The sequence below is a fragment of the Lynx rufus genome, unplaced genomic scaffold (assembly GCF_022079265.1).
Source record: "Lynx rufus isolate CCGP_SWC_20201006 ecotype Redwood Valley unplaced genomic scaffold, mLynRuf1.p SCAF_3, whole genome shotgun sequence".
NCBI classification, from domain to species: domain Eukaryota; kingdom Metazoa; phylum Chordata; class Mammalia; order Carnivora; family Felidae; genus Lynx; species Lynx rufus.
Window position 1 is genome coordinate 11656431 of NW_025814845.1, and position 10251 is coordinate 11666681.

The 10251-nt window shown below is 38.5% G+C and overlaps 1 pseudogene; it reads right to left on the reverse strand.

The window, feature by feature from the left end:
- Positions 1 to 8419: 8419 nt before the first annotated feature.
- LOC124520959 (tubulin alpha-1C chain-like) lies at positions 8420 to 9753 on the reverse strand (annotated as a pseudogene).
- Positions 9754 to 10251: the final 498 nt, after the last annotated feature.

A 10251-nucleotide genomic window follows, 5' to 3' on the forward strand; every position in this document is an offset into this window, starting at 1 on the left:
CAAAAAAGGAGGAAATGTGTGGCATTTCTCAACATTATTTGATATTATTTGATATTTTTCTCACTTAAGAAACCACAGAAAATATTCTTTAGTAAACATTAGTTTAGCTGCACTTGAAATTTTTGTCTAGTTATAGTATCTGATGCTTACATTGCCCCAAATTGAAATGGTCTCCAGAAATGGCCTGTTTCCTGACCCAAAGAACTTGAATGAACCTCAATGAACTCCCAGATATCAGACATTCTATAAATTATAATAAATGTAAATGAAACAGAAATTTATTTTGTCAAAACAAACCATTGCATTAAAACATTCTTAGCAAAGTTTACAGTGTGTTAGAAAAAACGGGAAAATATTCAGAGGTTCAGAGGTTTAGGAGATAGATTTAAAAACAAACTATCATGTCTTGGATACCCTTCCAGATTGCATGGTAAATACAGGGCAGTGGTCTTATCTGGGCTTTCACAAGGAGACCATCTACCAGTATTTCCTGGCCACAGGGAAGGTCAGCTACTGCTGGTCTCCAGGCCTGCAGACTCAATCCCATTTAATGTCCAAACCTAGCTGGTCAGATAAGATCTTACAATGGTAATCTTAATCCAGTAGGCAGTCTTCACACCCCTCCTGAAGATGTGCTTTCCCAAACTATAGCCTGCCTCTGGTCTTGGCTCTGATTACTCTCTCTGACTTATTGTGCCATTCTCTGATAGACCCTCCGGTTTTTATCCAGGTAAGGAGGCTTGCCTTGAATTCTACCCTGTTTGCTTGTGACTCTGACAACCTGACAAAGTCCTGTTAATCTTTGTCAGGGGCAGAGATAGAGTATGTGAAAACTGTCCCTATACTTTAACTTCTAAAACCAGATGGATTCTCCTATACCCAGTACTCTAGCATTCCACTGAGTACGACCATACCACCACCTTGATACACTTACTGCTCTACTCATCTACTTTAATATTTATTCCAAAAGAAGCATGAAACAAGACTGATTGCAAGTTCTTTCAAGAACATTGTTATGTGGGTGCTATTACTGAGTAAGCATAATAACTATAAATGTATAAACATATATATATATACATACGCTATAGTGTATTCTCATCATAGTGGAAACTCCTATCCAGATTTTACTAATTGAAACAGAGGAAAAAGGCAGAGGGAGAGAGGAAAACCTTGAGAGCATATTGTTCAAGACTTAAGACTGAGAGAGGGCAAACAAACCAAAGACACATGTTCACTTATTGATTCATTCAATAGACACTCTCTGAGAACCACTATATGTCAGACACTGTTCTATATACAGGAAACATAATTATAAAAAGAGACATAAAAATTCTCTCCCTTCATGGCCATTCAGTGAGTACATTCGTAGCACATCTGTTTTTAAAGTAAATTCAGCTAATTTGGACAGATCCAATTAAGGACAGTCAATGTGTTCTAGTATCCAATTTGAAACTTGTTTTCCTATGGTAGATAAAATGCCTAAGTAAGCCAAGGCTAGTTTGTTAGACACAAAAACTATGATCACATAATCGGTTTTATTTGCCTCTATTCATGTTTAGTAAGAATTGAGTAGAGTTTTTAATGTGGGAATTTTAAAGACAAAAAAAGTGGGACAAAATTTTAAACACTACATTTTCTAAAGAATTCATTTGTACACAGCATGACTCATTATAATGTAAATATATAAATATAAACTGCTTTGATTTAATCACCAATCTCAGTCTACTAGAAATTGAAATAGAGGAGAATCAACTCATGTGCAGGAAATGTTTTAAGCACAACCTTGGGGCTTGTCAATTTTTTCCTTCTTTCCTCTCCTTTCTAACCACCCCTCCCCCCCCCACCCCCCGCTCATTTTTTCCTTTCCAGATACGTTTTAGTATCTGGAAGGCTTTTCCTCTTTCTGAAAGTTTGTTCTCTGCAAAGACTCTCAGACTCCTCTGGCACAAACATAACTGTAATTGCTCAGAGGGAAAATTCACTCATAATCTAATTCTGCTAACGGTTATCTAACCTAATTGCTATTTGATATTGTTTACCACTTCCTCTTTCATAAAACTCTTATTTTGCTTTAACAACACCCTTATTTCTTAGTCTCTTTACATTCATATTCCTTCTCAATCCATTCTTTATTTAACCACATCTTAAATATTTATATTACCCATACTCTTTAATTCAGTCCTTTTGTTACTCCTCAGTGAAACATGGTTTCAAGATGCTTAGCTATATAGTCTATAGCTATGGAATTCACTCTGTAATTAATTAATTAATTCACAAATTGACTAAATCTTTCATGAAATGGCCCTTTCCTATCCGTAATTCCTGGTCCAACATGTGGCCTCATTATTCTACTATTGTATCTGGAAAGATAATTAAGATTAAAATATCTCACAGAATTTTAAGTCTAATAAAATTCAGTGGGTGACAAATAACAGAAACTACTCCACTTCAGAAAACAAAAAAAAAAAGGACTAATTGAAGTACTGTTGTGGCAGCTCAGAAAATCCAAGGGTGGAGAGATAGTTGGGCCTTGGGAACAAATTGGAACCAAATACTCAAATGTCACTGTTTCTGTCTGTTAGGGGACTATTGCCACAATAGTGCTGAATAAACACTATTTCAAGAAGGCATAAGTAAAATAAAATAATAAAATAAAATAAGATAAAACAAAATAAAATAAGATAAAAAATATTTACAATATTTTATAATAAAATATTTTATAATATTATCATGCTGCAACTAAAAAAAAAGAAAGTATAGGGGTGCCTGGGTGGCTCAGTTGGTTAAGCGTCCAACTTCGGCTTAGGTCATGATCTCGCAGTTTGTGAGTTTAGCCCCACCTCGGGCTCTGTGCTGACAGCTCAGAGCCTGGAGCCTGCTTTGGATTCTATGTCTCCCTCTCTGTCTCTGCCCCTGCCCCACTCACACTCTGTTTGTCTCTCTCTCTCTCAAAAACAAAGATTAAAAGAAATGTTTTTAAGTAAACAAATTAAAAAAAGGTATATAACAATAAGAATTTATTTATTTTTCTTGCTTATAGGGTTTGCAGGTTAGTTCGAGAAGCTTGCTTCAGGCTGTCGCTTGGCTGGGCTGGACTGGGATTTTCCCTAGGTTATGGATTGGACTTGTGTATGCTTCATGTGCTTTCTCGTTCTTTTTGGACCGAAAGCGACCTGGAGTGTGCACTTCTCCTAGTGCATCCCTAAAATTAATACATCAGTCTGAGCAGAAATAAACGATAGCTATTAAAGCCTCAGCCTACAGTTGGTGTACTGACACTTTGATCCCTATTCCATTGGCCAAAGTAAATCACATAGCCAAGCTCAACATCAGTGAAACAAGGAAAGGTACCTACCTTCAGTGGGAGGTACTGACTGCAAAGTCACCTTGTAAAGGGTGTGGCCATATATGGGGTGACCATAAAGAATTGGGGAATAATAATCCAAACGACCATACTCCCTCTGTCTATTATCTTGAATTATATATAATCATGAAGGGTATCACAAATCATTCAGTTTCCCAGGCTATAAGCCTTGGAAATGCCTTTGGCATATCCACATTCCTAATCACCTATATCACTCAGTCAGTCATAAAGTTCCTCTGTTCTTTTTTTCTTAACTTTGTTTGCTTGTTTGTTTTTTTGTTTGTTTATTTATTTATTTATGAGAGAGAGAGAGAGAGAGCACACCAGCAGAGGAGGGGCAGAGAGAGAGGGGGGAGAGAGGATCCCAAGCAGGATCCACACTGTCAGTGCAGAGCCCAACATAAGCATGGTCTCACAACTGAGATCATGACCTGAGCTGAAACCAAGAGTCAGACGCTTAACCAACTGAGCCACACAGGCGCCCCTCCTGTGTTCTTCTCTCTCACTCCCATCCCTACTTTCTTTTTTAAAAATGTTTATTTATTTTGAGAGAGAGAGAGAGAGAGAATGTATGAGTTGGGGGAGAGGGCAGAGGGAGAGGGAGAGGGAGAGGGAGAGAGGGAATCCCAAGAGGTATTTATGCCCAGCACAGAGCCTGACACAGGGCTCTAGATCCCATAACCCTGGGATCATGACCTGAGCCAAAATCAAGTGTCATACACTTAACCTACTGAACCACACAGGCACCCCCACTATTTTCATTTTTATTACTACTGCTCGATTTTAGGTTTTACTGCTTTTATGTTAATGTATACATGTAGGTTTTATTGTATCTATATTATTATATAATATAAACATGCTTACATAAAATATAAATTTATATATATATATATACACATATATATGTATATATAATATCTAAATATTATATATAGATTCTTGCTATATCCCTGAACTGGTTTTCTGCCCCCAGCTTCCTCCTACTCTTACCCATGGACTGCACAGCACTTTGAGCTCCACATTTCCCTTTCTAAAGGAGGCTTCTGCGATTTTATATTACTTCTGATAGAGCTTTAATTATTTCCCATTTTCAGAGATTAAAATTCCTTAGCACGGAACAGAAGTCCATTCATAGTCTTCTCCCAACTCATTTTTCAAGTTTCATTTGCTTCTATCACCCAGTATGAACCTACACTTCAATCACAAATAATTACTTGTCATTCTGTGTACTTGTATATGGATTTCACTTGTAGGATGTCCCGTTAGCTACCTTTTACATCTCTGCCTGTGATACCTGTTTTAGACCCAGCCTCCAATTTTACATCTTGTGGGAAGCCTTAGCTATGTCAGACCTTCCCATGCCCCTCCACAATACTTCACTTATCTAACATATTATGTGCCACATTACTAGAATATTCACTATTAAGCATTTTATACACCACATTTATTTTCATTGCTGCTTTAACCCTTTGAAGTGAGCATTTAATCTTCACTTTACTGAAGAAATCACGGTTCAGAAAACTTAAGTAACTTAACCAAGGTCAATGTACTTAATAAGTGAAAAGGATAATGTTCAAAGCCAGGTGCACTGGACCTCATGGAATGTGTTTATAAACATTACATTATAACGCTTCACAATGTGTCATTACACATTTATGCATCTATCTATTTTTCCAGTGCTGTGATTTAATCAAAGTGAGGACCCGATTTTTCTCATTTTTACATTACTACCAGCCAGTGTTCATCCCCAGGTGTCTGTTGGAAAATTTGTAGCATGAACAAACAAACACTAAAGTGAAGTGTCGTGAAACAACTTAACTGTCCGCTGACAGATACCTGGGAATGTGATAGAAAAGCAAGGGAGAGATAGAAAGGAAAGACCTGGAATGGTTAGAGTCGAATTCAGAGAGAGCTTGGAAAGAGTGAACTGTAAGCTTTTTAGCAAGGGAAATTGCCTTATGGATCCAAACGTGTGCCCTCCAGAATTTCTAGCATGCTAAAGAAGGCAATCTCGATGCATTATAGTGCATGTTTTATTTCATTTTCTTCCTGTTGTAAAAATGACTCAGTTCTGCTTGAAAAAGGAAAGTATTTACTTTTGTTCTTTGAATAACTTCCTGGGGAGAACTGTTAGGTTTATTGGGGAAGGGAGGTGGGAAACTTCAAAATTGGCTTTATTATGCACATTTTGAAAGTGCTGTTAAGATATCATAGAGTAGCTTTTTTTTAATAGGGGTCTCATTCCTACTGTCAGACTGTAATTATTAACATAACCCTCTCGGCACTCTCTTGTCATCCCCACCTGAATGTCCTCTCTTGTTTTATCTGTGATCTTTCTCTGGCTTTATGAGTTTAGAGAGCCCTCGGCTACTCTCTAATGAGACAAAACCTGGTTTCTGTAGCCTAGTCACCCTCTATTGCTTGAAGGGAGAAAGGAGAAAGTTCACTGGAAGGTAAAGAGAAAAAAAACAAAAAAAAAACCCTGGCAGACCTAATCTCCTTAATATCCTTTTGTAACTACCAAGAATAACCTGCCTGATACTGAATTTTTGTTTTTGCTTGACCAAAGTAACAAAAAAGAAAAAAAAAAAAAGGAAAAGAAAAGAAGAAGAAGGAAAGAAAGAAAAAGAAATTATAGCCCTACAATATTTCCCCTTGGGGGAATTAGCCTTATCTTGGTGTTCTCTATCTCTCCTGTGATCTCTAAATGCTGACAAATCTGCTGAACAACAAGCCTCGGTGTTTCCTTCTGGACCCCAAAGTTCTCTTCTTACAGCCGTTGGCCTGGGGCGAGGTTTTTCAATCAGTGTCAGCTTCGAGCCAGCAGCTCGCGTCCTCCTGCAAAATTTATGGAGCATGCTGATGAGAACAATGTGGCTCCCTGGGAAGATGACTGGGAATTGGCGGAGGAGTTTTGTAGGTCTGAGCTCTGCAGCTGGCCATCGATTGTTCCTTCATCTGGTTGGACTTCAAAAGGCTGCATGCCTTGTTATCTGTTTTGCACCCCTAACCAAAAGCTACTTTGGGAGCACAAGACACTTCTTAGAGTACGTTAGAGCGTTTTCCACAACCTCATGTCCCGTTTTGCAGAGACCACTCCTTATCCAAGCTTTCTAAGGTGATAGGGGAGAGAAAAAGGAGTGATGCGTTTGATCGGTCAGTTACCTGAGCTGTCTCAAATGCAGGTGGCCAGGAGGTAAAAGAATGAATGTATTAAATGGTAGTGAAAGCATTGGCACAGTATCTACTATGTAGTATACACTAAATGAGCACTTGGAGAGGAAATCAAATGTAGACTCTGAAGCCAGATTGCCTGGCTATGAATCCTGCTTCTCTCTTCCATATCAGCTACAAGAACATAAGCAGTAATTTAACTTATTAGTGTTACAGCTTTGTCATCTACAGCATAGAGACAAAATTAGCAAGGTCTCCTAGGGATGGTATAAGGACTGTGTAGAAAAATACATGAACATTCTTACACTTGGCTCATTGAATGTGCTTAGTTAATGTTAGTTATCTGTTGAATAGGAACAGTAACTGAATAGGGAAAATGGATCCCAGCCATTCAAGGGTCTAATTCCTCTCATTCTTCACATAATCTCTGATACGGCTAACCACAGCAACATCACAGCCACAACTGTGATTTGTATTTCAGAAATTGTATTTCTGAAAGTGACCTGAGGAGAAAGATCTATCTGATGTAACATATGTCACATATTATATACTATGTACATTATATGTACTATATTATATACTTATATGTTTGTATATAAATATTTTATTTATTTTGAGAGAGAGAGTGTGAGCAGGGGGAGGGGCACCCAATGCGGGGCTTGATCTCAGGAACTGTAAGATCATGACCTGAGCTGAAACCAAGAGTCTGAGGCTTAACTGACTGAGCCACCCAGGCATGCCTATATATAAATCATTCTTATGTATAGTACATACAAATCTTATTTATATATGTATAGGTACATTATATATAATATAATATAATATAATATAATATAATATAATATAATATAATATATTAATTATATAATTAATTATATTATTTCTACATTGATATAGTATTAATTAATATATAATTATATATAATATATTATCTTATGTTATATTATATTATATATTATTATATGTAATCTTATTTTCAAGCCCACTTTTGATATTACTGCTAAATTTGAAATCAGTATGTTTGTAAAGAGAAAAACTGTTTTGAAATCTGAATGTCTGGATTGTGGTTGTATTTGTATTAACTGCCTGAGAGCTGCTGTTTTGATATTACCTGGTTTAAAGATTATTTGTTTTATCAGCTTTTCGGGATACTATTTCATCTGGGCTAAAAAAGTTTCTTTGGAGAAGCACATTCTGACTTAACTAAACTAGAATGGGGGCAAAGACCTTCAGAGTCCACATGTAAGGCAGAGGGGAATGATGCTGGGGGATTTTACTTTGTAATTTTCCTGGTTTTTATAGTGCCCATCATTCTGAACTTCCATTTCATTTTTTGGTCAGTTTATTTAAATACAGTTCTTCCCAAAAGGAGATTGATGAAAGAGAGTTATGGATCATTTTCAGTGATATATACAAGACAACAGTCCAAGGGACTGTTAGATATGTCCAGATGCAGTCAATTTTATATAGGTATAGTTTTTTGGCCAAATTATAAATCAAAAGAGGCATCCAGATGTGGTGGAAAAGACATGGGGATTTGGAGTCAGATAGAATTGGGTTTGATTCTTAACTCTACCGCTTGTGAGCTGGTGACCCCAAAGTTTTAGATTTCTGAGTTTTCTCATTTATGCTTAAGGACTTCAGTATTATTTCTCTGAGCCTCAATTTCTATACAGAGATAATTATACATCTTTGCTGTTAAGTATTAAATAAAATACTGCTGGATAATTCGGTCAACAACCAACTTGACTGAGATTTTTTTTTTTTGACATTTAAAATAGAAACATCACTTTTATTCACAAGTTAGGGCCACAATGGACAGCTTCCAAGAAGTCCTAAGATAGTCCCAGGACAACAGAGTGTAAAATTGTAGCAGACAGGTTAATACTCTTCACCCTTATCCTCTCTCTCAGCACTATTTGCTCCAATTTCTTCATACTCCTTCTCAAAGGCATGGGCCTCAGAAAACTCTCCTTCCTCCATGCCCTCATCCACATACCAGTACACACAGGCATGCTTGGCATACATCAGGTCAAAGTTGTGGTCCAGGCGAGCCCTGGCCTCAGCAATGACTGTGGTGTTGCTCAGCATACACACAGCTGCCTGTACTTTGGCCAGGTCTCCACCGGGTACCACACGGTTGGAGGCTGGTAATTAGTGCCAACTTTGAAGCCAGTGGGGCACCAGTCCACAAACTAGATGGTACACTTGGTCTTGATGGTGGCAATGGCAGCATTGACATCTTTGGGAACCTCATCAGCATGGTACTACAGGCAGAAAGCCATGTATTTACCATGGCAAGGATCACATTTGGAGCCATCTGGTTAGCTGGCTCAAAGCATGCATTGGTGATCTCTGCTGCAGTAAGCTGTTCATGGTAGGCTTTCTCAGCAGAGATGACAGGGCATATGTGGCCAGAGGTAAGTGGATGCAGGGATCGGGCATCAGGCTGGTCTGGAATTCTGTCAGATCAACATTCAGGGCTCCATCGTGTCTGAAGGAAGCAGTAATGGAAGACACAATCTGGCTAATTAGGCGGTTAAGATTAGTACAGTTTGGGTGTTCAATATCAAGGTTTCTACAACAGATGTCATAGATGGTCTCATTGTCTACCATGAAGGTGCAATCAAAGTGCTCCAGGGTGGTGTGGGTAGTCAGGATGTAGTTGTAGGGTTCCACTACAGCTGTGGAAACATAGGGGGTTGGATAAAAGGAGAACTCCAGGTTGAACTTCTTGCTATAATCGAGAGAGAAACATTCCATCAGGCAGGTGAACATGGAACTAGTTTCGCCTCCAAAGCTGTGGAAAACCAAGAAACCCTGAAGACCTGTGCACTGGTCAGCCAGCTTACGAATTCTAAGACAAGGTCAGTGATCTCCTTGCCAATGGTGTAGTGTCCTCGGGTATCATTATTGGCAGCATCTTCCTTGCTTGTGATGAGCTGCTCATGATGGAAGAACTGGAAGTAGGTGCCAGTGTGAACTTCATCAATGACTGTGGGTTTCAGGTCTGCAAAAACTGCCCTGGGCACTTGCTTTCCAGCACCCATCTGATTGAAGAAGGTGTTGAATGAGTCATCTCCTCCCCCAGTGGTCTTGTCACTTGGCATCTGGCCACTGGGCTGGATGCTGTGTTCCAGGCCATAGAGCTCCCAGCAGGCACTGCCAATCTGAACACCAGCCTGGCCAACATGTATGGAGATATACTCACACATGATTGAGACTTTTAGGGCTCCTTGGGGTTAGAGGAGGTGAGGGGACAATGACAAGGATCTCCCACTGACAGCTACCAAGGAATCTGGTGAAGAAGTGACCTGAGATATTTTTTATATTGGATTCATACTTTTGAGTGATAGGAATTGTCTCCCTAATACAGTGCCAATTAGAATTGTTAAATCGTAGTCCAAGTTTTAATGAGATGAAAATAGCATAGGTTTTGGAGATAAGATTAAGTGGACATGAATTTTAGATTTTATTATTTTTTTATTAGGAGTTTATTTTTTTAAGAGCAGTTTTAGGTTCACAGCAAAATTGAGGGGAAGGTACAGAGAGTTCCCTATACCCCTGTGCCCCTACACATGAACACAGCCTTTCCCATTATCAATAGCTCCTAAGAGAGTGGTACATTTGTTAAAATTGATGATGACGAACATACATTGACACATCATAATTACCCAAAGTCCCTTGTTTACATGATTGTTCAGTCTTAGTGT